This window comes from Parasteatoda tepidariorum, chromosome 1 (genome assembly GCF_043381705.1).
Source record: "Parasteatoda tepidariorum isolate YZ-2023 chromosome 1, CAS_Ptep_4.0, whole genome shotgun sequence".
Lineage (NCBI taxonomy): Eukaryota > Metazoa > Arthropoda > Arachnida > Araneae > Theridiidae > Parasteatoda > Parasteatoda tepidariorum.
The window spans coordinates 83767585-83794294 of NC_092204.1; the positions used below are offsets into that span (position 1 = coordinate 83767585).

At 30.9% G+C, this 26710-nt stretch overlaps 1 protein-coding gene and 1 long non-coding RNA gene across 9 annotated transcripts in view; one reads left to right on the top strand and one right to left on the bottom strand.

The window, feature by feature from the left end:
• Nucleotides 1-26710, bottom strand: part of LOC139426981 (uncharacterized) — a 43456-nt gene that overhangs the window by 14869 nt on the left and 1877 nt on the right. The window lies entirely within an intron of this gene.
• On the top strand, nucleotides 6958-25634 carry LOC107447250 (uncharacterized). 7 transcript variants are annotated; one of them, XR_006226675.2, is made up of 3 exons: nucleotides 6958-6997; nucleotides 23024-23101; nucleotides 25311-25634. It is a non-coding gene; the product is annotated as an uncharacterized lncRNA (long non-coding RNA). The 7 variants fall into 7 exon arrangements; XR_006226673.2 differs by lacking the exon at nucleotides 6958-6997 and adding an exon at nucleotides 16445-16484; XR_006226674.1 differs by lacking the exon at nucleotides 6958-6997 and adding an exon at nucleotides 16509-16527.

Consider the following 26710-nt stretch of genomic DNA (forward strand, 5'->3'; position numbering starts at 1 on the left):
ACAGCTAGTGTATATATAAAACATAGTTTTTCTCATTTAAGTCTCATAGTTTTTGCTTAGGTAAACCAATTGTAACGTTGAGTTGAAAACCCAAAACATTTGCAGTGGCGCTAACGATTTTTTAATATAAAAAGATTTTAATTTAACGAATGTTTCTTATTAATTAGTTGTTTTCTTTCTTTCGCTCTATTGAAAAATGTAGAAGCTCTATTGAAAAATGTAGAAGGAGAAATGAGTTCTTCTTAGAGTTTGATGGAATAAAAAAAATAACATTCTTTAATTAGTTGGAAAATTTCAATCTGTGCGGGTCACTCAGCAATTTGTAGAAATGATACTGCAGGGTTGTAATTTTACAGGAAAACATATTTTTAATCTATGAAGTTAATACGAGTTTTCTTTTTTGATACTCAAATTTTTTCGATAGCTATTGTAATACTTTGGTTTTTTTTTGCGAATTTTTTGCTGCACCTAACTTTGCGAAAAATTAAGTTTTATTTCGTGAAAACTTCAAATCTTGGAAAAAATGTGCCAGAAGTTACTATGGTTTATAATAAAAATAACATTTGATAATTAGTTGGATAAAAAGAAATTATCGAATAGTTGAAAAATAAAGGTGGAGAAACTGCTTAACTTGGTCTAAAAAATACTGTATGTACCCTAATGCATCTCGAAAATATGTAACTAGAGACTTGAAATTTGGTTTTCTGCAAGGGTCATTTTTAATTATGAACTTAGATCTAAGTTTATAATTATTTAACTAAGCACTAAGTTAAATAATTTTAAAAATATGTTCGAAATTTGAATCAATTTTAAGAGCATTTTTCGTGAATTTTATATTTTAAGTAAGGTAAGTTGTCCATTTTTGGTGGAAATCTATTAATGCTTGCCTTTAATATATTATCAAAAAGAAAGTACAGTAGTTAATGGATATATTCTTTTAATTTACGATCGTTTTGAGTCTGAATGTGTAGTAAATTTTTTATTACGAGTAAAATCACTATTCTCTTGAGTCACTCAATCTGTTGATTATTTTACAAATCAAAGTTTTTTTTTCATTACGATTAAAACAAAAACTTCTTGCATAAAATTGTAATAATTATATATTTTAGAAGAAAAAACATTTTTTGCGGTAACGAATTATTTTTTTAAGAAAAATGAAAACACTTATAGGGTTGGATAGTGAAGAGAGCAGGGGGCCCAGTCTCTTAAAAAAATTTTCACGCGTGTAGATTCGAATAGACATAGTTTGAAGGATGTACAAGCTCATTAATTGTACCTTGCATTCTTGTTGTCAAAAATCATTCTTTTCTTTTAGTAGGAAATATTATGAAATAAATAAATTTTGAAAGCTCATCTGAAACAAAACAACAATAAAAGAGCACAAACTTTATTTGACTTTTGCGTAAAAAAATATCGCATGATTGCTTCACACGATGCTTTTTTTTTTTTTTTTTCAAAATGTAATCCATTGTCAGTCCACGAATTCAAATGATGCGAAACGAAACTTCCTGCAGATGTTATTAACTCACAAACAATGGATGTCAATATAATTCAAAACAATTGATACATACACTGTTAACTTGCCTGACATTAGAATTTAGGATTCAAGAATGTTTATGATGTTCTCGATTTAGGCTTCGTTTGCGTTTCTGTGGTTCTTTGCACAATTCTGATTGCTTCTTCTGCCGAAGAGAACTATAGATTCCGATGCTTTACTTCACTTTAATTTTATTTTATAAGCAACGTTGAACAGCCGACCCAATTTTCAGGTTTACGACTACTAATGTTCAACGCCGTAGCCTTGTAATTTTGAACTCAATCTAGAAGAAAAAGGAACTACTGGATCAAGTTTTGGGAAAAATTTGCTGTCGCGGATTACTTTTGATAGAACTAGCCAGGATTTGCCTTACATGGAGACGAAAGCCACGAAAAACTCCCACGGTAGGCCTCATGGCAAAGGGACTCAAACCCAAGATCTGTCTAAAACTGAGGATATTTTTTCCGCTGGGATTCGAGCCCGGGTCACTTCATTGGAAGGCGAACGTTTTATCCGTGATCCATCAGGGCTCTCAGATGCTTTACGGTTGGGGAGGGGGCTGATGAGTGAAAAGAAACAACTTTTTTCACATTTATCTTAAACTAGCTTCCTTAAGAGACCTCTCTCTACCAAACGCAACTGTCGAAGAGGAGGATAAATTTGCTTTTAATGTCCCTTTATTTAGTTTTCCCAAATGAAACTTTTAACTTCATTGGGCTATATCTCTCGATACATCTCCGTCACTTAATCGTCCCGCAGTAGACTGATCACAAAGACACGGTTCCCAGCAGATCACCGAAGTCAAGTATCACTGGTTGTGGTCAGTAAGCGAGTGGGTGACCACTGTGATCAGCCTACGTAGGGACCGAGGGTGCGCTGTATCGGTCCTCGTTAAACTGTTCTACCGTAAAGTGCTCGATTTCAGGCAGGTCATCGGACTACCAAATCAGCACGTCCAAATCAGCGATGGCACGCCTTCATATCATCCTTAAGGATGTTTTCCAGACCATCGTCAATGGCCCATTGTGCAACTCTAGTGCGACGTAAATAAAGTACCGTCACTTAGTCACATTTTGAGATATGAGACATGCGATGTTTTAAATTCCCTGCTAATTCTTCCTGACAAAATTACACCAATGTTTGTTTGTACTGAGATATTTGATGAATAGCATCGTTTTTGTTCAAATAACGTTATAAGAATATAAATTACAGTTCAGTTTAAATTGCAATTAAATAAAATTTTTAAAAAAAACTGCAAAATAACATATTTTTACTATTATTTTTTTAAATTTTAAAGGAAAATTGAATATAAATTCAAAAAATTACCAACAGCTATTTTTCTTCGTCTAACAACACACTTTTCTTTCACCCTTTTTTTAAAAGTAGCATGCTGTGGAATATTGTCAAAAGTCTGTTAAAAAGGGGAGAAAAAAATTCAAGAAAACAGAAATTTAACCTGAAATCCAAGACAGCAAGGATTATTGAGAAACAACTTGGATTGCCTTTACGAACTCGACTCTACGCATCTCCTTACCGTAATCATGCATAGTCGGCGAAAGGAATGGGCGCCAGGTTAGACGTACGCCAAAAAAGATCCAGTTTTACAAAGTATTTATTTTGCTTATTTAAAAAAATATTATTTGTTTGGAAAATGTATTTCTAGTTTTTGTTTTTTTAATCATATATTCTTAGGTCAACTTTCTTTGTAGTTAGAATTCTTTACATCTAAGTTTTACTAAAGATCATTCGAAAGGTGTGCAGCAGAAAATTGACAATTTAGTTTTCCAATTTGAGGGCATTTTCCAGTTCTGCATCTCTTCACTAAACCATTCAACAAGCAAGGGGTGAGGGGGAATGGTTACAAGTTTCATATTTAAGATTAACATTGCTTCATGATTAGTGAATAAGCATATTAACTACGAGTAAGTATATTAACAGCAGTGAATTTATTTATGGGCGAGTGAATGAATTTATAGATTCATAAAGTTTTTTGTGAACTTGCAAATTATGTTACAACAGTCAACGACAACAATGTTTCATTTTTTAAACTAATTTTTAACAAAATTGCTACATAATGTATGCAAATAGCTTTAGAATATCATTTAAATGTGTGCAGTTAAAATAAACAGACCACCCTAAATATCTTTTGATCTAAACCTTTTCCTTTTTTTTCTTCAGAACTTGAAATCATTATTATTATCAAAACTCCGAAATCCGCTATCATTTGATCAGTACTCAAACTTACTGCCTTCTCGGTGCTTGAACCCAATATTATTTGATCAGAACTCAAACCAGATATCATTTGATTAGTATTCGAACCTACTATCAATTGATCATAATTCGTATCCCCTATATTTAAATGCGTACCAATTAAACATTATTGAACACTTTTCGAACCCACTCTCATCTTTTCACTGCTCGTACGCACTATTATTTAATCGATAGTGAAATCCGGTATCGTTTGATACTATCCGACTGTCTTTTTTTTTTTCAAATTTTTTTTGGTACTTCTATCATTCCATCAGACTTAGAAACCACACACAGTTCTCGTCAATACTTAAATACATGTGTATCTTAATTAAAACAACGTAAAAAAACGTTATAAAAGTAACCAACTTGGTCAAATTTGGGCCTTGCAAATTGGCAACAAAATTCTCTTCAGTCAAAATAAAAGTGAAATGAAAATACCAAAAAGAAAACAAAAACGATTTGGTATAAATTAAGTAAAATTTACGTTAAGAATCAGTTACGAAATTCCCTATAGTAAAAATAAGCTTTAAAAAAAAGTCATTATTCACGGCAAAAAAACGAAATTTATATAACCAAAAATAAACGTTAATAATTTGGTTAAAATAACGCAAAAAATGCGTTAAAAAAGAAGCCTACTTCGTTCAAATTACGTCAAAAAATCACCATAGTTATGCCGTTTTTAGGTTAAAATTAACCTAAATTTTTAACGTTTACTTAACTGATTTGAGACTACCCTTTGAAACGAAAATAAAACGTTTGGTCGAAGCGTTTAAATGCTCTTCACTTTGTGGAATTTTAACGTTATCTTCATGTAATTAATACTTACCTCAGTTGCATGGGCAGCCTTCCAGTAAGACTCTAAAAAATTTGTAATTGCAGTTGCTGTGCACTTTTTTTTTCTTTTTAATGCAGGCAAAATTGAGCATTTACCGAAATTCTGAATGGTTCATAAACTAATTTGGATGCAAATTTCTTTTTCAATAATCTTATAAACTATCATGCCGGATTGTGTCATTTTGAATAAAAAGAGGGGTAGAAATTCTTCTGAGTTTGTAATCAAAATCATATCATCTGATCTTGTGGCAAAATGGGGAAAGTTGTAAAGCTTGAAAAAAACTGGTGAAAAAGATGATAATTCAAATTTGAGCAGATATTTTTGTAATGACGAATTGATTGTGTATAGAATATATTTTAATGATTAAGTAACACACGCAAGTCATTCATTGCGTTAGATGCTAAAAGAAAAAAAACTTCGCAAGCAATTATATCATTAAACTATTAAATTTCTTTTTACTACTATTTATTATTTATACACTACATTATTTTGTAAATCAAATACCTATCGCTTTCCGAATAAATGGCAGGTTACTTGACGGTGCATTGTTGGTGTGGTGATGACGAAACTTCTTCGGATAAGTACCTGCTTCAGAAATGATTTTAACAAAAGTACTGAAAAAATTACAGGTTACATTTCACTTTTAATTTCACATTCCTGATATTAATATTTTTGCTATTATGATTGAGCAATTAGTTGAATACCATGCGAACAATTTCAGACATTTTTCCTCAGAAAAATTGATTGTTGATGAAATTATATATAACTGAATAAGTAACTCACGCAAGTTTTTTATTATGCTAGACTTTGAGAAAAAAAAAGTTTCGCAGACAATCAGATAAATTAAAATTTTTTAAGTCAACAAAACATTTTCAAAGGAAAGTAAAGAGAATAGAATTCAATGAAAAATGAACAATTGTCTCAAAGTGATTAAACTTTTCAGGTAAGCATTTTTGATTTGTATTAAAAGCTTAACAGGGCGCAATCCAAGTCTTAACTGAGCAGCACCAGTTGAGCATTCTATTAATTTGTTACGTGTCTCTTTCTTTGAATTCCTATTTCTCAATCTGCGCAATGTAATAGAGGGCGTTGTTTTCTTTAGTTTCAGTGTTTTCTTTTCATTCAGTGTGCTTATGAAATCGATGTTTGACCTGGTTAAAGTGAGTTTTGAGTTTTTATTTTTTATTTTCTGATGAATTTGTTTGAATTTCTTTTCTAAATGGGTTATTTGTATTTCATGTTTTTCCTGGACTTCTATACAAAACCTTCGGGGTACTGAGGGTGTTACTTTAGGCATTTGCCTCTCCCTCAATAGAAAAGGTTTTGTTTTATGGTTACCGGGGCCGGTACCCCCTGAAGACGTCGGCTTCGGTGGTCATATTTTTATTTTTATTTCCTTCGTTTCATTTATTGCTACATTTATCCTTTTTGTGAAATTTCTGCTGCTTTTAAGCGCGTTTTTTTCATAGAAGTTTTAATAATTTAGATTTTAAAAAAGTTTTCTTTTCTTTTAGTATCTTTATTTTCACATAGTTTTTTTTAAAATTTTAAATAAAAAAGAAGTTATATAGTCACGATATGTATAATTGAAGCTGCATATTTTTTTCTTTGTTCACCACAATTATAGCAATGACGTGAAAAGGCGTATAGCACTTCTGGAGCACATATTTTAAAAAGTTATAAACTATCCACAGCACATGTGTTGATGTTTTTGTGCTGAACCTAAACGCAAGTCATCCTAACATTGGTTGTGAATCGAGAAATGTAAAATTCTAGATTCTCATGATTAAAAACTAAACTAATAAACTGTATTCTCAAGAAAAATTAGGTTATTCATATTTCAATAAATAGCTAGCAGAACATTAAATGAATCAAACTCTAAAACATCTTTATTTTTACAGAGTTTTTTTTAATTTTAATTAAAAAATAAGTTATATAGTCACAATATGTATTTTTGCATATATATGTATATAAGCGGGGGTGCCATCCCCTCCGCAGAGGACCAAAATTGTGATGGCATGTCTTCGGATCATCCTCCGGGATGTTTCCCAGACCGTTGCCAATAGCCCATTGTGCAGCTCTAGTGCGATGTAAATTAACAACAACAACAGTATTTTTGAAGCTGTATATTTGTTTCCTTGTGTACCACAGCAATGATGAGAAAAGAATTATATCACTTCTGAAGCAAGTATTTTTAAAAGTGATGCAGAGCAAGGAGTCCCAAAATAGTAAGTGCCCCAAAAACATCGATAAAGTGAGCCAAAGGGGGAGTTTGGCGAAGTTCCCTCTTGCTGTAGGGGTAGCGCCCATTTAGGAATCAGTAGATGTTTTGCATAGTTGTTATAAGGTGACCTGTTTTTAGAGATGACGCCCTGGTGAGTGAATCCCAGATTCTTTCCCCCTTTTGTATTACTTAATGTTATGGCAATATGTAATCAAGAATATTTTAATCATTAAATTTAACTTTAAATATGTGTTATCTAATTTTAACTTAAATTAACATGATACATACTAAAGTGATACGAATTGGCATATCAATGGTGCCGAGACACCTTACCACGCGGGTTAACGAACAACGCAGTATTTTACTAATCTTAATTAATCTAGCTTAAATTTTAAGTTTCATTCACGCAATGTTTTTTAAATCCATTTATTTATTATTTGTTAGAGAAATTCTAAAAAAATTTTTTTGGAATTAATTTGTTAAATAACTTACGTTGATTATGCACGTGCTAAAAATTTCATGTGCGCGATTTCATTTTCATGTCTCAAATGCTTGCAGGTCATAATAGAATTTAGATTTATTTTATGTATTTTGTAAACGTTAGGGAAATATTTATTTCATGTAATTTGTTTAATTTTGAATAATTATGAATAGAAATAGAGCAGGTAGACGGCAACCAGAGCCGTACGACGCGGGTGCGGAACAAGGTTTACGAAGAATTTCAATGCATAAATAGAGTTAATCCCAAATTTAAAGGAAAGGACGATTCAATTCATAGTTTTATTAAAAAAATAGATGAAGTAGCACGCATAAATAATTGGAATGACGAGGAGAAAATTACCGTATTAAAACTTAAATTATGTGATGATGCGGAGAAATTCATCGAAACTTATTCAGCAGTTAATGAATATGATAATTTAGTTCATCTACTTAGGACCCATTTCGAAAAAAAAATTCCGTTAACTACACATTTGAAGGAACTCGCGACTTGTAAGCAATACGACTCAGAAAGCTTATTTGAATTTGGAAATCGCCTTCGTCGATTGGGCGAAAATGTTCTATCCGCTCAGGCCAATGGCGCAAATCCGGCAGTGAGAGAAGCAAATAATGGAATATTATTAGCAAGATTTTGGGCTGGCATTAAGACAGAGCTACAGAGACAGGTGTTAGGAAACAACCCTCAAACATTTGAAGACGCCGTTCAGTGTGCGATTAGAGAAGAAGCTAATTTTAAGATTTTTGAGAATTCGTCCAGAAACAGGGAGGGAATGGTCACTAACAGATTTCAAAAACAATTAATAGCGAGTTGACGGCTCAAATTTCCAAACTATCAGTCGAGGTAGACACATTAAAAAATCAAAAGAAAACAAATGAGGCCAAGGTAAACAATCATACTGCCAGAAGATACCCCCCATCGTCGGTTAGGTGCTATTATTGCGGGATTCAGGGTCACATTCAAACAAATTGTTATAAAAAAGAGAGAGATCAAAGACGAAACAGATCAAAATCGCGAGAAAGAATTGGATATAGAAGACCAAATTTGTAAACAATGCAGATGAAAGGAGAAATGCTAATACCCAAAATTATCGGGATTTGAACTCCAAAGGGAGGTATTAACATCAGGGTCTGCTGTATCTCCCGGAAATTCTTGTGATTCAGACCAATTTAAATTGCCCGTTATTAGCGTAGTATCAAATCAATGTAAATTTAACTGTTTAATAGATAGCGGAGCAACAATTTCATTATTGAGTCCAACAATTTTCGATAAAATAAATAAAAATAATCAAGTTTCAGAATTAAAATCCAATATAAATATAAAAGCAGTAAATGGTAGCAAGGTAGAAATAAAAGGACACTTTAAACTTATCATAGAAATAGGAAATATATCGGTTGAACAAAATTTTTACGTTACTAATAAAGATTTTTCAAGAAATTATGAAGCTATTTTAGGAATAGATTTTTTAAAAGCCACAGAGGCAAGTATTAATATTAAAGATGATAGTATTAAAATCATGGAAGAAAAAATTCCATTAAATTATGTATCAAATATAACTCATGAAAACAGTAAACATATAAAATTACGATTAAATCAGAAATTGCTAATTCCACCTGGAATTCCGTCAGTTGTTTACGTTGACGTACCAATACTGCATGAAAATTGTTCTAAAATAACAGTCGAGAAAAGTAAAAAATTAAGAAGAAAAGGGGTTTCTTTTGAAGATATCAATAATTTATTAAATGTAATTGATAATAAAACTCGTGTCGTTTCAAATAATAAAACAGATAAAGCCATTATGTTAAATAAGCATACAATTATAGGTTCAATAAATAATTTTGATGATTTGCCAGAAGAATTACCCGTATCCGGAGAATTACCCCCACCAATTAACGAGCATGATTTCAAATTAAAACATTTGGATTACAAGACGAAACACAGAGTTGCACAAATCTTGTTAAAGCATGAAAATGCGTTTGCTAGATCGACAATAGAACTATCGGAAGCTATTACTGATCCTCACGAAGTTCAATTACATACTTCATAACAATCCCATTAAATGTCCTTCCTACAAAATACCTTTTCATTTGCGTCGAAAACAAATACATGATTTAGAAAAGGCTGGGATTATTTCAAAATCAAACTCAAAATATAACGCTCCTGCATTATTTGTTAGGCAAAACAGTAAATATCGTCTCGTATTAGACTTTCGAAAACTCAATGAGATAACGGTTCCCCAGGATTTTGTAATTTCAACTTTAGATGATATATTGTTCGAAATTTCTGGATCAAATAATTATAGGAGTACACTAGACCTCAAGACAGCGTTCAATCAAATAAATATTAAAAGGAAAGATCGACATAAAACAGCATTTACCACTCCTGATGGTGTTAAATATGAATTTAATCGCCTTTGTTTTGGCTTGAAAAACTCGCCCAGATAGCACAGGAAGCGTTAGGTGATTTGCTACACAATGGAGCTCTCGTCTACATAGACCATATCATACTATATAGTAAATCTATCACAGAGCATTTAACTCTTCCTAATGAAGTTTTGAACAGATTTTCTAAATTGCAATTAAAATTTAATCCGGAAAAATGTCAATTTCTCACAAAAACGTGTACATTTTTAGGGTTTGTCTTAACACCTCAAGAGTTGTCAATAGACCGCGATAAAACAGTTAAAATAAATGAATTTCAAGTTCCTAAAGATTAGAATCAGATTAAATCGTTCTTGGAGTTAGCTGGATTTTATCGTCGATATATAAAGAATTTTTCAAAACGCGCTTTACCTCTCACTAATTTACTCCGTAAAGATGTACCCTTTGTTTGGAATGATGAAACACAAAACGCTTTCGACGATATAAAAAATGCAATTTTGAACCCACCTGTTTTAGCCCTACTTGACCCGGAAGCCAAATTACAATTAACAATAGATGTCAGTTCTTTAGGGATCGGTGCAGTACTCGAACAAAAATATCCAAATGGGGAGGTTAAACCTCTTTATTTTTACTCAAAGAAATTAAATCCATCTCAAGCTAAATATAGTGCTACAGTTTTAAAATTTTTTGCAATCTATTCAGCATTGATTTTTTTTAGAACATTCTTAATAGGTAGAAAATTTAATATTTACACTGATCTCAAACCTCTCGAAGGTTTTTTATACAATAAGAATCCCTCATCTAAAATTTTGAGGTGGAAGCTAGCTCTGGAGGAATTTAATTATAAAATAATTTATATAAAAGGCAAACGCAATGTAGTCGCTGACCATTTATCACGATATGTCAATAACCTAACAATTGTTTTTCCAGAAAAATCAGAACTAGTTAATTTACAAAGCCAAGATCCTAAATTGAGAAAAATTATTGATAAACTAAAAGAAAATAACAATTCTGAATATCCAAATTATTTGTTAGATAAAAATGGAGTGTTAATTCATTTGTCCAAACGAAACAGTAAATCTCCGAGAAAAGATGTTAAAAAGCAAATTTGTGTACCCACTTCTTTAAAACCTAAAGAATTAGAATCAGTCCATTCAGAGATAGGAGGTCATCTCTGATTTTTTAAAACCTATAATAGGTTAAATGAAAATTTTTATTGGGACAAAATGTATAAAGATACGAAAAATTTTGTAAATTCATGTATTCCATGTTTATCAAGACGTAGTGTTTTTAAAATGCAATCAGCCCCAATGCAGATGGCCGAACAAAGCACATATCCCTCAGAGCGTTGCCACGCTGATATTTTTGGATCACTGAAAGTTACCACATCGGGGAACAAATACGTTTTCTTAATGATAGACGTATTTTCTAAATACATCCATTTAGCAGCCTTACCAGACATGAAATCAGAAACCATCTCAAAAGCATTTTTTGACAATTATATAGTTCACAGGGGTTGTCCTAAAGTAATAGTAACTGACAACGCCAAATACTTTTCAGGTAATGAATTTACGGAGTTTTGTAAGATCCAAGGTATCGAAAAAATAACGATATGTCAATAACCTAATCTATCCTACCGTTAGCCAAGGTGCACTTCAAAGTATGCACCTTGGGCTAACGGTAGGATAGAAAAACCGAACCAATCAATTGCAAATATTTTGGCAACAATTTGCAATGAAGATAACGAATGGGACAAACAACTTTCACAAACTACTCGTATGCTGGCAATTAACTCTGTAATTAACGAAAGCACACAAGCTTCTCCATTTCTTATAGAACACCTTAGACATGAGATTGCCCTACAGTTTGGGTGAGGGTGACAAATTTCAATCCCAATCAGAATATGTAACTAAATTAATTCGGTCCCTAGACGAAATTTTTTCCAAGGTTTCAGAAAATTTTAAAACTCAAGAAGAGAAGAATATTGGGAGAAGCGAAATCGGTAAAAATATCGAAAAATTTAATTATCCAATAGGCTCCCTCTGCTTCGTAAAAACTCCAAATTTAAAGAAGTCAGGCTTGTCAAATAAATTACTACCAAAATTTGAAGGGCCATATCGCATAATAGAGCGTTTTTCCAAAGTGAATTATCGAGTCAGAAATGTCGAAAATAATCGAAAGGTTTTTAACTGTCATGTAAACAGATTGACGCCGTATATTCGAAGATACAATTACTTGCATCTTACTCCTAATAACATTGCAGACCTGCAGGCAAATTTCAAAGAGACACATGAACCGGTTAGTAAATATAATTTACGTCACAATTAAATACAAATGATAAGTAAGTTCTAGATAAAATATTTTAATGTTCATAAATGTTTGTGAAAATTTTTTTTTGTCCATTAAGATAAATTTATTACAAGCATGAGAAATTTTTTTTTAAGAGATAGGTTAAGTTTATTTTAATTTTTTCAGTCTGATCACCTGGGAAAGTTGTAATGAAATAATTTATTTCTCACTTAAGATTAATTTGTAAATTGGTTCTAACACCCTGATCAAGTGTTTGAATTCATTTCAAGTTAGTTTAAATAATAAAGTTATATAATACAATCATTTAAATTACGGGGGAAGTCTAGGATGCTCACCAGGGAACTGTGATCCCTGGCTATTTTTGGTCCCATTGGACTAACTGATATTTTTACTTACAAAGATATTGTTATTACTTATACTTGCATTTAGAGTTTAGTGAGGACGGAAAAGAAATAGAGCGACAATTAGGACTGCCTGCTAGCACAATTAAGGTGAAGTCTTGGTTTCAAAGCTACTGCACCAGGAGGTGTGCTGACCATCCTCATCGAATGTTTGTTAATCGTCTCCATGAAGTGTTTGTTGATCGTCTTAATGAACTGTTTGCTGATCGTTCCCATGAAGTGTTTGCTGATAATCTCATCGAGTGTTTGATAAGGCTCTACGTACTGTTGGTGCCACAATGACTGTTCCCACTCACATGGTTCCAACACCTATCCTTCAACTGGATTTCCCTGCTCCTCCAGTTTTATCATTTGGTAAGATTCCTCTACAACCACCTTCGTTGCCAAAAACAGCTGCATCTCAAATACATGCTTCACCACTTCCTCCGAAAGTACTCAGCAGCCTACATCTGACTACGAGAGACGAAGCATTAGCTTGGACATTAGCCTGTGGGATCCAGCTCGACATTGTTTCCAGTACCAGAAGATTTCTTCAAGGATTGTAACTTCGTGAACTCGTGGACATTTGCCTTAGACACTAATGAAATTTTTTCACTTTGATTCAGCTCGACATTGTTTATAGTGCCAGAAGATGTCTTCAGGAATCGCAACTTCGTGCACCCATGGACTTTTGCCTTGGACACAAATTAATTTTTTTTCACTTTTAGAGAACTAGGTCCCTCACCAGGTGCGTCAATGAATTTCTCGGTTGTCCCTCGTCTGTGGCGGGGGAGGGATGATGCAGAGCAAGGAGTCCCAAAATAGTAAGTGCGCCAAAAGCATCGATAAAGTGAGCCAAAGAGTAAGTTTGGCGAAGTTCCCTTTTGCTGTAGGTATTGCACCCATTTAGGAATCAGTAGATGTTTTGCATAGCTGTTGGAAGGTGACCTGTTTTTAGAGATGATGCCCTGGTGAGTGAATCCTAGGTTCTTCCCCCCTTTTGTATTACTTAATGTTATGTCAATATGTAATCAAGAGTATTTTAATCATTAAATTTAACTTTAAATATGCGTTATCTAATTTTAACTCAAATTAACATGATACATACTAAAGTGATACCAATAGGCGTATCAAAAGTTATGAAAGATTCAGAACACATTTGTAGATTTTTTTGTGCTGAATCTAAACGCAAGCCATCATAGCATTGGTAGGGAATTGAAAAATGTAAAATTTTCTCATGATTAAAAATTAAACCAATAAATGGCATTCGCAAGAAAAATAAGGTTACTTTAACTTAAATAAATAGCTGACAGAACATGCATAAATAATTAAAACTCTAAAATAATTAATTAAGATATTGATATAGCACTTTTCTGATAATGTATTATTAAAGTGCAGCAATTGCATTGAAATTTTAGTCGTCTCAAGATATTGTAGACGTGATATGAATCGTAGATACAAAAAATAAATGTATCTGGCTCCGTAATGGTGAAAGATAAATGTTTATGCAATAAATTAATAAATAAAATGCAAGACTGTTTTTAATGTAACTATTCATAATAATTATTTTTATTAACAAGTACAATTGTTATAAATTATTTTCTAATCGTAACCCTCAACGCCACACGATTAATTCAGATTTCTTCGAATAAAACTATAACTTGAATAAAACTATATCTACAAAGTAAGAAATATAAAGTAATGAAAATTACAAACATTTAGGATGTCTGTAAAATACATTACTAATTTTAGAAAAATGTGCTCAGATTTAAACGCTATTTGTTATTATTCTTAGCATCATTTGAATTAAAAAGAAACAAAATTCGATAGTGAAAAATTTAGTTAAATCAAAAATTTACTTTAGCTGAATTTAAAGTTTAAATTATAATTTACTTAAAGTTTAGATTAAAGAAATTTAGCTTAGTTTAGTTTAGTTAAAACAGAAATCGTTAAATACAGCAATATCGAGAATGAGAATACAGTATGTTCCGTTATAAGAAACTTAAATATATTCATTGTAAGACATTTTTGTGATATTGAGTATAAACGAAATATGTACATTGGGCATCAAAAATCAATATTTAACTTTTTAAAAAACAAAAGATTATTACAGACGAAGCATTGTCGAGTTTCAGCAGAACAAATAACAAAATAAAAGTTTGAAAAACTTATGCTTTTTTGTTTCTTTGAAATGTTTTCGTATTTAGTTAGAATAAACCTTTTAGTTTAATTTTCAAATGAAGTAGTAACTTTTTTTGATGTATTCGCACGTCCATCCTTGTTTAGTTATTCCAGACGAGTTCGATAAGATCATGTGACTGTGGTGACTACGTCGATTGGAACAAGAAAGTTTAAATAAATTCAGCAGTCCAGAACACCCCTTACTATTGTTCTTTGGTCAAATTTTTATGGTTTTATTCAAGTATATTTCATTTACTGTTTTCAGCTCAAATAAGTGGTTTCTCCTCCACAATCCTTCTCACAAACATGCATAGGTACACTGTTAGAATTTTCATTCTAAAATTATTTGAAAATGAACGACAGCAATCTGACCATCAAATTAACTGTAAAGCTTATGGTGAAAAATATTTTTTATCTTTACGGTTTTTTAAACTGTGTACTAGAATGGTTTCAAAACCGTAAAAATGAAACTTAACTGGGCACTGGAGTTAGGCTTTTCGTTGGATAATAGTCATATGAGTTAGGTTGTGGTTTATCAAGATGAAATATTGTGGTGGCAACATTGGGACTCTAACTTCCATTCTGTCTGTCATGAGTTGACAGATTAACCCTGGCGGCTATAGTATGTACCTAGCTGCAAAGGACTAGGTGGCTAAGTTGCTCTATTAGGTGGGCATTTTTGATTCGATTAAATTCCGGTTGTTCAACCACATTAGGTAATAGCAGTTTAAAAACGGTTTTTCTCTCAGTTAGCAGATTGAATACTATTATATTTATAATTATTTGACTAATTTGTTTGAAAATAGTAAAAAAACAATTAAAAAAATGTTCTTTAACCATTTCCTCCGAGAAATTTCTAATAGTGTACATGATCAGATGCATGGAAATTTCTTGAAAAAAAAATATGGCTGTGCTCAAACTTTTGACAGACACTGTGTAATATCTTTTTATACACAAAGGGTACGATGTAGCCAATATACAATAAATAACTATTTTCATACAACTAAGTTTATTTTTCACTGTTTTAAAACCAGTCTAGATGCAAACGGTTTAAAAAGCGTAAATATAAAAATGTTCTTTGCCATAAACTTTACGGTTAATTGGATGGACTGATTGCTGCCGGTTATTTTACAGCAATTTTAGAATGAAGATTCTAGCAGTGTACCATTACAGGTTTGTGAGTAGGATTGTGGAAAGAAACCACTTATTTGAGCAGAAAACAGTAAATAAAGTATACTTGAATAAAAATTATAAAAATTTGAACAAAGAACAATGGCAAGACTGACGGATTTATCCTCTGGACTGACGAATTTATTTAAGCTTTTTTGCTCCAATCTGAGTAGTCACCAAAGTCACCTGATCTCATAGAACTCGCCTGGGACGAACTTAACAAGGATGTCAGTACGAATACCTTAAAAAATTACTAGTATATTAGAAAATTAAACTAAAAGTTATATTCTAACTAAATACGAAAACATTAGAGTACCAATTGAAAAGAAATTATGTAAAATTTTTATGCAGTGGCTAGTTTGCTAGATCATCTGACTTCATCATAAATTTTCTCGTTGAGCATAATTCCAAAATTATTTGCGCAAAATTTAATGATGTTCGTGTAAAGCGATGTTACGAAATTTACTAAAAATCTTATCATGGATACTTCATTGGATACTTAGTTTATTTCCGAAAGGTGCCTTGTTATTTATTTCGTATTTCAATTTGAATCTTTAAGTTACGAAAGATTATGTGTCAAATATAATTGCATGAAATGTCAGATCTGAATAAAATAATCTCTTGTAATCTTAACAAACAAGGCTAAACAAACAATGACATTAATATAAAAACGCTCCAACTCCTGATATTAGATGATGATTTTGAATGTCTTTCATTTGTGTAAGTACTGTCTCTGTACTTAAGGCATATTTTTTGTTAAAAGGTTAACTTCATGCATTTCGTCTCTTTTAATTTTGCAAAGTATTTTAAATGCATTTTTCTTTTTTATGGCTGCTAATACATGATTTTAAGATCTTTTCCCATGCGAAGTATAACTAAAAGATATGCATGCTAAATTTCTCCATTGCATCAGTAACAAAGCTACTCATCGTATTTAGTTAGTCATTAATTACATAAAAAACCACTAGACATTAAACTAATTAAGACATTTAAATATCGATATAGATATCTTATTATATTATGCATGCGTATACTTATTATTTTTAATTAAATGATTAATAAAACAGATAATCACTCAGTTAAAAAGTTGATTTTAGTCACTAGATTCTTCGTGAGGTAAATCTAGAAGAGTTTTCGCAGAGTTCAACAGAATAATAATAATAAATAAATAAATATTAGATATTTACTGCGAATTTTTGTTTCACTTATTTTTTGATTATAAATAATTGATACAATCACACTTAATATACAAATAATACTAAAATAATAATTGTAAGGGGGCAGGGAACTGTCCTTGCATCAGAAAGGTCCTGGGTTCGAATCCCTGGCAAGGCATGGATGTTTCTTTCTCTCTGTCTGTGTTCTAAGTCCCTTCTCCTTTGTGTGTGAATGTGACCCGCCCTATAAACGGGTTGTGGTTGTGTGAATGGCGCGGCAAAAGTCGAATTCCAGGCCATAGATGGCGCCACTGAAAAACAGGAACAATCGCACCCCCACTGCCTAAACAAACGTAGGACCAAAAAAAAAAAAATTATAACTTACTGTATTGTGGAATTTCACGAGTTGTAATATTGGGTAAAAATATCAGGATATTCTAAATCTCAAGTAAAATTGCAGCAGTAGCGGGAAAGAAGAAAAAAAAACACGATCGAAAAACCTCCTATATTTTGTTAAAATCGGTGCAAATAGAGCACGTAAAAAGTAATTATTTTAATGTATGATTCAAAACTCGTGTGCTGTCAAATTATGTTATTGAAAATATCAGAATTTTTTTTTAATTCATGGGGAAAAGAGTAGTAACAAATCCTTAAAAAATTATCAAAATCCGTTTACATTCACGATGAAATTGGCGTAAATAAAGCAAGTCCAAAACTTATGTGTTTAAATGCCGGATTCGAAATTAAAGTCGCAATAGTGTATAAAAAGTATCAGGATTTTCAAAACCTTGTAGAAATGTGTAGCAATAATTGCCAAAATAGCGATTGAAAATAATTTGACTTGCGATAAAATCGGCGCAAATAAACAATGTCAAAAAATGGTTATCTAAATGAACGATTATTTACCCACGATTCTTAATCATATCGTGCTAAAATATCGAAAGTTTAAAAACCACTCGGGAATGCGCAGCAATAACTGCCAAAAAATGGATCAAAAGTCATTTACATTTCCAAGAAGTTTGCACAAATAAAGCGTTTTATACCTTTCAAAAATCTTGATTTAAGAAACTACAAGAAAATGGGTGGTTAGAACTATCGAAAAGTCATTGGATTTACAATGATCGGCACAAACGAAGAACATCAAAAGTGATAACTAAAATTCGAAATTCGTGTATCGTTATAATGATGTATTAAAAATATTGGGATTTTCAAAACTATGCTTGAATCTGTAGCGTTAACCATAAAAAAAGCGATCGAAGAACTACATTGATTGATATTAGGTGTGTCAAAAACTTAAATGCGTAAATTTCAAACTTCCGAATTTTTTTTTTATTTTTGAAAAAAAAAAATTATTTTGTTCCTTTTTGCTGCCGGTGGCCGCAGGTTGTGCACCCCTAGTTTAGATACTGTTTATTTTAATGAAGATTATTATAGTTACGTGGGCCCATTGACCTCTGATCCAATGATTTTTGTGAAACTATCCATTGAATAGTTTTTTGGTTCTACTTTTAACCCTAGATATATTTTTAAGTTCTCCCAAGTAATTATTTATATTAATTAATGGAAAAAAGTTTGATAATCATACAATTTCCACTTAATTTTAAACTTTTTAGCTATAATATTTGATTTATAACAATTGATATTGAAAATATGCTATCATTATTCCTACCTTGACCTTACAGTAAATCGAATAAAACAGACTTATTCCATTTCTAATTTTTTTTTTTAAAATTTTGATTGAAAATCTTTCCGCTATTCAATTTTTCAAGAATTTAGAAGACACATTATTTTAATACATGATCCTCAGCATGCATGTAAAACTAAATGGTTTTTTATTGTTATATTTGCTTATGAAGACTTGTGTGCTCATTACAAAACACCCTTTAAACGTCCTATTCAAATTTATAAGAGATTGAGGAAATTAGAGAAAAAACATTACAAAGATGCGTCTGTAGTAACATGGAGGTAGCTAGTTCGAACCTCCCCATGTCCGAGGAGGTATGCGTTTTCTGTATTTTTCTATGTTGCGCTGCGTGCATATCGACTTGACAAGGGCACATTAGCCGAGCTTTGTAATGAGTACACAAGCCTGCGTATGAGTGCATAACAATAAATAAATAAAAATGAAAATAAATAAAAATAAATAAAAATATGAATAAATAAATATAAAAATAAATAAATAAACATGAAAATAAATAAATAAATATAAATAAATAGATGCATTCGGGATTACGTTGAGATTTGTACCCCCCGNTGTACCCCCCCCCCCAGTCTCTTCTCTTCCATTTTAGAATGTTGGAACAGCCCTGATGTCGTAATTTCATTTACTCTAATGTAGTAGTTATTTAGTAACAGTTGAATGACTGATTTAGTTCAGCCCTGTCCAGGCATTTGTACATTTACAAATGCATATTTGTTACATTTTATTAATGTTGGTAGGTGACAACTAACAGTTTACATTAAAAAAGACCCTCCGACGAAAAGTTAAGTTACAAAGTGCTTGCCGTATTGTTAAAATTCTGACTTTTGCTTAAAATCACCTAATTTCGAAGCATTTACCACCAAGCAGCATTGCATTAAAAATTATATTTTTTTGTTAATTTTGCCAAAAAGTCATTACCAAAGCGTTTCGGTATAAATTACTTTGATTTTTAGTGTTCCCACGGAGCCAGAAACACGGTAAAATTGATCTTATTCTGGTTGTTTTGACCATGCTTTTTTATCCCTGTAGGGGAGTAATATATTGGTAAACTAAATATTTTTGCAGTTTAATAATTAAAGCAACTTGCTTATTGAGCCTTGTTGACCGCAAATGCATTCTCGAAGAAATACAAATTTCTTTTATATTATGTTTCACAGAGCTCTAGTTTGCTAGATTATCTGACTTCATCATAAATTTTCTCGTTGAGCATTATCTCCCAATTATGCGCGATATTTGTATAAAGTTTATATAGCAATGTTACGAATATTACTGAAAATCTTGTCATGTATTGACTCATTGGAGGCTTAGTTTATTTCTCAAAGGCATTTATTTCGTATTTCATTTTGAGTCTTTAAGTTACGAAATGTCTAATATAATTGCATGAAATGTCAAATCTAAATAAATAATCTGTTGCAATCTTAATAACGAGGCTGAACAAAGAATGACTTTAATATAAAACCGCTCCTACTCCTGATATTACTTTTGAATTTCTTTCCTTGCGTAAGTATTGCTTTTCTTCTTAAGGCATATTTTTCATCACTTTGTGCATTTTGTCTCTTTAATTTTATAAAGTATTTTAATGGCGTTTTTCATCTTTTGTATAGCAATTAATACGTTTATACATTTAATGTAAAGTATATAATAATAATATACGTTTTTAACTCCCTTTGCCCAGATGAAGATAAGCATGCTAAATTTTTCCGTTGCCCATATGGCCAATGAAAAAACTACTCATCATATTTAGTTAATCATTAGTTACATAAAAAATCTGTAGAAATTAAACTAGTTAAGTTATTTAAGTATCAATATAGATATCTTATTATATTATGCATGTTTATGTTAATTATTTTTAATTAAGTGATTAATAAAACTGAAAATCACGCAGTTAAAAAGTTGCTTTTTCAGTCACTTGAATCTTCTTAACTTATATCCGGCAGAATCTGTACACAATCGAACAAAATATCAATAATAAATAAATAAATATTAAACTTCTATCACGAATGTTCGTTTATTTCATGACCATAAATAATTAATGCCATCAAGCATAATATGATTTTTACTATAATATGAAGTATTATAGTAAAGACTATAATATATAGTATTACTATAATATAATTTTTACATTGTACATTTGTTGTAATTTTTACATCAAAAATCTAATATCACTAAGCACATTAAGACATTTGAGAATCAACATAGTTATCCTATTTCGTTATGCATGATTATTTTAAATATTTTATATTAAATGAATAATAAAACTAAAAATTGCTGATTTTTCAGTCATTAGATTCTTCATAAGGTAAATCTAGGAAAGTCTTCGCACAATTTAGCAAAATAATAACAACAAATAAATAAATATTAAGTGTTTACTACGAATACTTGTTTCACTTATTTCTTGATCATAAATAAATGCGATAAAACATAATATGCAAATAATACTGAAATAATAATTACATAACTTATTGAAAAATCTTAAGTTATCTTGGCTAATTATAAAATCTTGAAAATCTTGGTTAATTATAAAATTTACTGTACATTTCATAATTTGTACAGTAAATTTTATAATTAACCAAGATTTAGCAAACAAAATTTTAAAAAAAAGTATGGAACTCGATTTTATTGCAGCATAGCAAATTAAATAAAAAAGTTTTGTAACAAATTATATTTGTTATTGCTAATAAATAAAGGTATATTTCTTTATATACCCTTATAACAATGCTTGGGTACATTTTCAATCTTTGATTTATCTTTAAATAGCTTTTTAACCAATACGTAACACACTTTTTTTGGTATTGGTTACAAACTTAAACATGCCTCTGCAGAGATTTTGATCCTCTGCAGAGGGATAGGGTCCCCTACTTTGGTAGCCCGACGACTTGCACACGAAGTCGAGCACATTAAGGTAGAACTGTTTAACAAGGACCCATGCAGTGTACCCGCGATCCCTACGGAGGCTAACCAAAATGGTCACCCACCCGCTCTCTGATCGCAGCCAGCGATGCTTGACTTCGATGTTCCACTGGGAGCCGTGTCTTTGCGATCAGTTCACTGCGGGACCGAAAAAAGATGAAAAGCAGAACACGAAAAACCACAGTGGACGAGGGGGAAATATTTGGGTGAAATGCATTTCCACGCGATATGGAAATGTGGTGAGTTGGCGCTTGACTGGGGTGGAAATAATTTAGGCATTGTAGACAGGGAATTTATGGCCAAGGTTCCAACAATGTGCAGCAATTGTCAATTTATCGAAATTTTGATAACGAATATATCTATCGTAAAATTTAGACTTAGAGAGCACGATATGCCTGTTATCAAGAATTCGAAAAACCATAAATTGCTGGGTATTGTTGGAATCCAGGGCATATGTTTTATTTTGACAAAGCTAAAATTATTTCCACCTCAGTCACATCAGCTCATCGTGATACTCTGGAATCTTGTTTTATTCACACGAATGCCGATTTTCTTGTTAACAACATTAGTTTCTTGCGACAACCTCTATAGCTCTTGGAAATGCATTTTACCTCGATATTCCCCGCTCGGCCACTGTCGTTTTTATTGTACTGCTTCTCAACTTTTTTCTCTGTCAACTACTGTGGTTTTTCTTTAAATTTCGTTTCTCGTCTTTATTTTTCAATTTTTTTTGTTGGCAACTTTACTTTTAATATTTCGAAACACCTTTTTTTCTATCATTCACACCTGGCAAGTCTTGAAAATATGCGCCTGTGTTTGAGTGCTTGAAACACGTCGACTGTTATTTCAATTTGTATATATTTGAAGCAAATGAAATTTTTAATCAAGTAATTTGAACAAGTAATATGTATTATGTAATATGTAATAATAGTATAAGTACAAGATTGTTTTACATGGTGCCGTCAATTAACGATTTAGAAGTAATTTTCCATTTCTAAGGAGTAATTAATTTTAAATTGCTCTATAAATTTGGTTTAATTTTACCGCCTATTTTTAAAGTTATAACGAAAACATTAGACAAAAAAAAGTTTTTATTTCATAAAAATTTTCCTATCTGCAATAATATTTAAGCTAGATTAACAGAATTTCATACAGTTATTGCAAATAACAACCAAAGTAATCGATGAAAGTTACAACTTTATTGCTTGATTTTATGGCATAGAGTGTTCAAAAATACTCGTTTTCTTTCGTAATTTATGGTCGGTCTTTCAAATCTCTGAAAGTCTTAAACTTAATTGCAATGTGTGAGAAATCGCATGAACTAAATACTTATAAGTTTACAAAATAGTCCTCTAAGTATTTATTGAAAAATTAAAAAAAAAAGTTTCTTCTTATTACAAAAGGCTATAGTATAGAGTAATTATTTGTTTATATTCATTTAAATGTCTGTTACATACATTTAAGTTTCTTTTTTTATAAATGTAATTTAGATAGTACTACAGAAGTAAAGATGAAAATGAAACTGACAACTGCTATTTTTTTGTTGACCCTTTTCGTAATGATTTCAGGTAATATATATTTGCATATAGTTATATATCTTCAAAAATTATTTCAGATAACTCTTTGTAATTTCATCATAAAAATAAGACAAGTCTGCAACTAAAAAAGTGTCTAGAAACTTATAGCAAATCTTTAAATATTTTTGGATACAAATTTCAGGACGAATATCAAAAATTTTCGATAAAGGGCTACTTTTACTTACATAACTGAAACACTTTATTTTGTGAAAAACCAATGCATTGTATAACAATCTCTAGAAATAATTACTTAGTGTGATTATGTCCTCACTATTTCTGAAATTCGTTGTTATTTTGTTTGTCTATGCAACATATGATTAAAACAATTTTTTTTAAAAAGAATAATGGCAAGCTCAAGCACATGTTTGATTATGATGGGGGTGATTAGTCCAATTTAGTGATTAGCATCATTGTAGTATTAAGCATATTTTTGGCAGTTTCAGATACATTTAATTTGGATTGGCTGTAGGGATATTTCTTCCAGAAAAATGAATAAAATCGTTCAGAAAAATTTGATTTATTAAGTTTATTAATATTAAATAGAATATGGCCATATTCAAAAATATATAAGTTTTCTAAAAGGACATGAAAATTATTCTCCTCACATTGAGAATATTTTGTAAAGATTGATTATTCAACGGTTCGGACAGAGAGACCCGAAAGGCCACAATGCAATCGCCAATGATTTTAAATTGAAAGAAAATTAATTTTTCCCAACGGATAATAACGACCATGGGAAGAGATTCATGGTTGGCGATTTATCGAAGGATTACATAGCCAAAAATAAAGGCAACTCCACTTAATCAATATTAAATTTGAAAATAATTTGGTGAAAGTGAATCGCCAAAAAGACTGTTAAAATTAGTTGAAATAAAATGTTAGCTGTTACATTGATTGTCAAGAAAATAAATTCGTTTTTTATAAAATCTAATAAAAATTAAATAATTTTTTTAATTTAGTTAAAAATAGATTAAGAATGACAAAAGAATAAGTTTAAGAAATTAAAGAAATTTTAAAAGCTAGGAAATATGTAATGCCTATTGTGGCATCACAATGATATTTTCAAGAAAGTTTTTAGTTTCAAATGGTTGTTAGTAGAGGACAAATGAAGTAAAGCATTCTAATGAATTTTATTGCACCGATTTGAACAAAATCACTCCCAAGTGATTTGCACTAGTAGGTACATACAGAAAGCAGAGTTTTGTACTCACTTGTACTCTTTTTCTAACTTATGCATTGTGCCATCCATCAAGGTATTGTTTCTGGTGCACTTTATCATGCGAAATTCAATAGGAGTAAAATTAAGTTGATAGAACTAATTGCTTAGAAGGAATTAAGGTTTATTGTACTTCGTATAAAATCATTATAGCTTTGAAACTATTAGTTATCCTGATTTAATGTTCTGAGTACGAAAAATTATATAATATACCTCACATGTCTATATAGCAATGCCAGAATTCTTAAAAAGTATAAGTACAAAATTGCACTTTTGCTGGTTTATTATTTGTTTTGATTATTTATTTTTTAAAGTTTTAAATTATAAGTCTCATCGAATGTGAATTTATTATTATTTGAATCAGTGCAAAAATTACACAGTGAGCAATATCTTCTCTTACTTAGATAGCAAAATCAGACAAGCATGAATACGAAAGTGCTCTTTTTATATTTAAAAGCGCAATAACTTATAAACTATAAACTCTCTCTCTCTCATATATATATTTATATGTAGTTAAATTAATTTTATTTTAATTACTTTCTTATTCTCTTTTTTTATCATTCTGTAATTTCTTCCATGTTTTCTCCACATTTTGAACTTATAAACTGGATAAACTGGAACACTTATAAACTGGAATTAAAGCGCTTCTTTCCGGGCAAGAGCTAGACGGTGACAAAAAGTGGTTTATATATTTCTTGAAACGTTCTTTTGATTTGAACGGTGTTAAGATTAGAGGAAGGGTTGAAGAGGTAGAATTTTTAAATAATTATGCTGGGCGTTCGCCTTGGTTACCATAGAAGTTCAAATGTTGTGAGATAATTTTGAGATAATTTAAGCTGGCGTGGCTGATCGCCAAAAGTAGCTGGTGTTTTCGTAATTTTGGTGTTCATAATTCAATAAGTGAATAACTTTTGCCCGAAGCACGCATGTTTTTTGTTCCTGATTTTAACCAAGTGAAGATTTTACCTATTTTTTTTATTCCAGTTTCCGTCGTTAAAGTAGTGGCCGATCACGGATGCCCTGATGATTATATGGAATGTGGAAAGTATTGTAGGGAGACTCATACAAGACCAGGGATGTGCAGTGGAGATACTTGCAAGTGCGTTTTTGTGTAGGGATTCTCATTTGGACATTCGGGCAGTTGATTCTCATATTGTATTACATTATCAAGCGCTATTGATGGAATCAGAAGCTCCAAGCTTGTCTGAATTCTGAATTTGTTGAAGCACACGAACATCAGTATTTAAAAATTTTCTCAACAATGATTATATTTTTGAGTAATAAAGATACTAACATTTATAAATATAAGAGTTGGAAATGAAATTTTGTGCAGAAATCGTTGTTTTTTAAAATTGTGCTTAAGTTTATTTGAAACATCCTTTCATTTAATATGCTTTATATATTTTGAAATAAGCTTCAATTTATTTGCCAGGTAGTAAGAGTTTGAACACCAATGAGAAGGGATGAATCAAAACTAAAATAAAAAGATTGCTTTACTGAATTTAAGAATACCATTCCTATTGGACGTAAAAAGCAATCACACGCAGGCACAATGTAACAAAGTCAAATAAAATTTGATTATTTAATATTTTCCTAATTCCTTGAAATAAATGTCTCAGTATATTATTGATGGTATACTTATAACATTCTTTAAATTTTAACTGGGTTTAGAAAAAAAGGAAATTTAAATAGTAGAGGAAATAAGTTATGTAAATTTATATTTGTTTTTGTAATAAATAATTTACCATAAAAATGTATAATAGGGTATACTTTGTACTACTAAACTAAAGTATAAGACAAACTAAATGATTCACGAAAAAATCACACACGGGTACAATGTAACAAAGTCAAATAAAATTAGAACATTAAATATTTTCTAAATTCCTCAAAATAAATGCCAAAGCATATAATTAATGGCACGCTTATGACATTCGTTTAATTTTATCAAGGTTTAGAAAACGGGAAATAAAATAGTAGAGAAAATAAATTGTAAAAATTTATATTTGTTTTTATAATAAATAATTTTCCATAAAAATATATAATAGGGTATGTTTTGAGCTACGTAGGCTAAAGTAAAGCACAAACTAAGTAAACCACAAGTAAAATATAGAAAGGCCTTAGTGTCTAAGCACCAGATGACAATTGAAAAGTAAATAGATAAACAAGTGCTTACTTATTTAACCAGTAAGGGCAGTGGAACAAGATTAAACAGGTTCTGCTCCTACTGGTTAAACCAATTTGCACTTGTTTTACTTTTCTAAACTCATTTGGCGTTTAGACATTGCGGAAGATTCTTGTTTATAGAAACGAAATTGTAGTATGGCTATTTCTGTGCTTTATTTCTGTTTTATTCACGTTTTGATTTGCTAACATTTTTTAAAAAT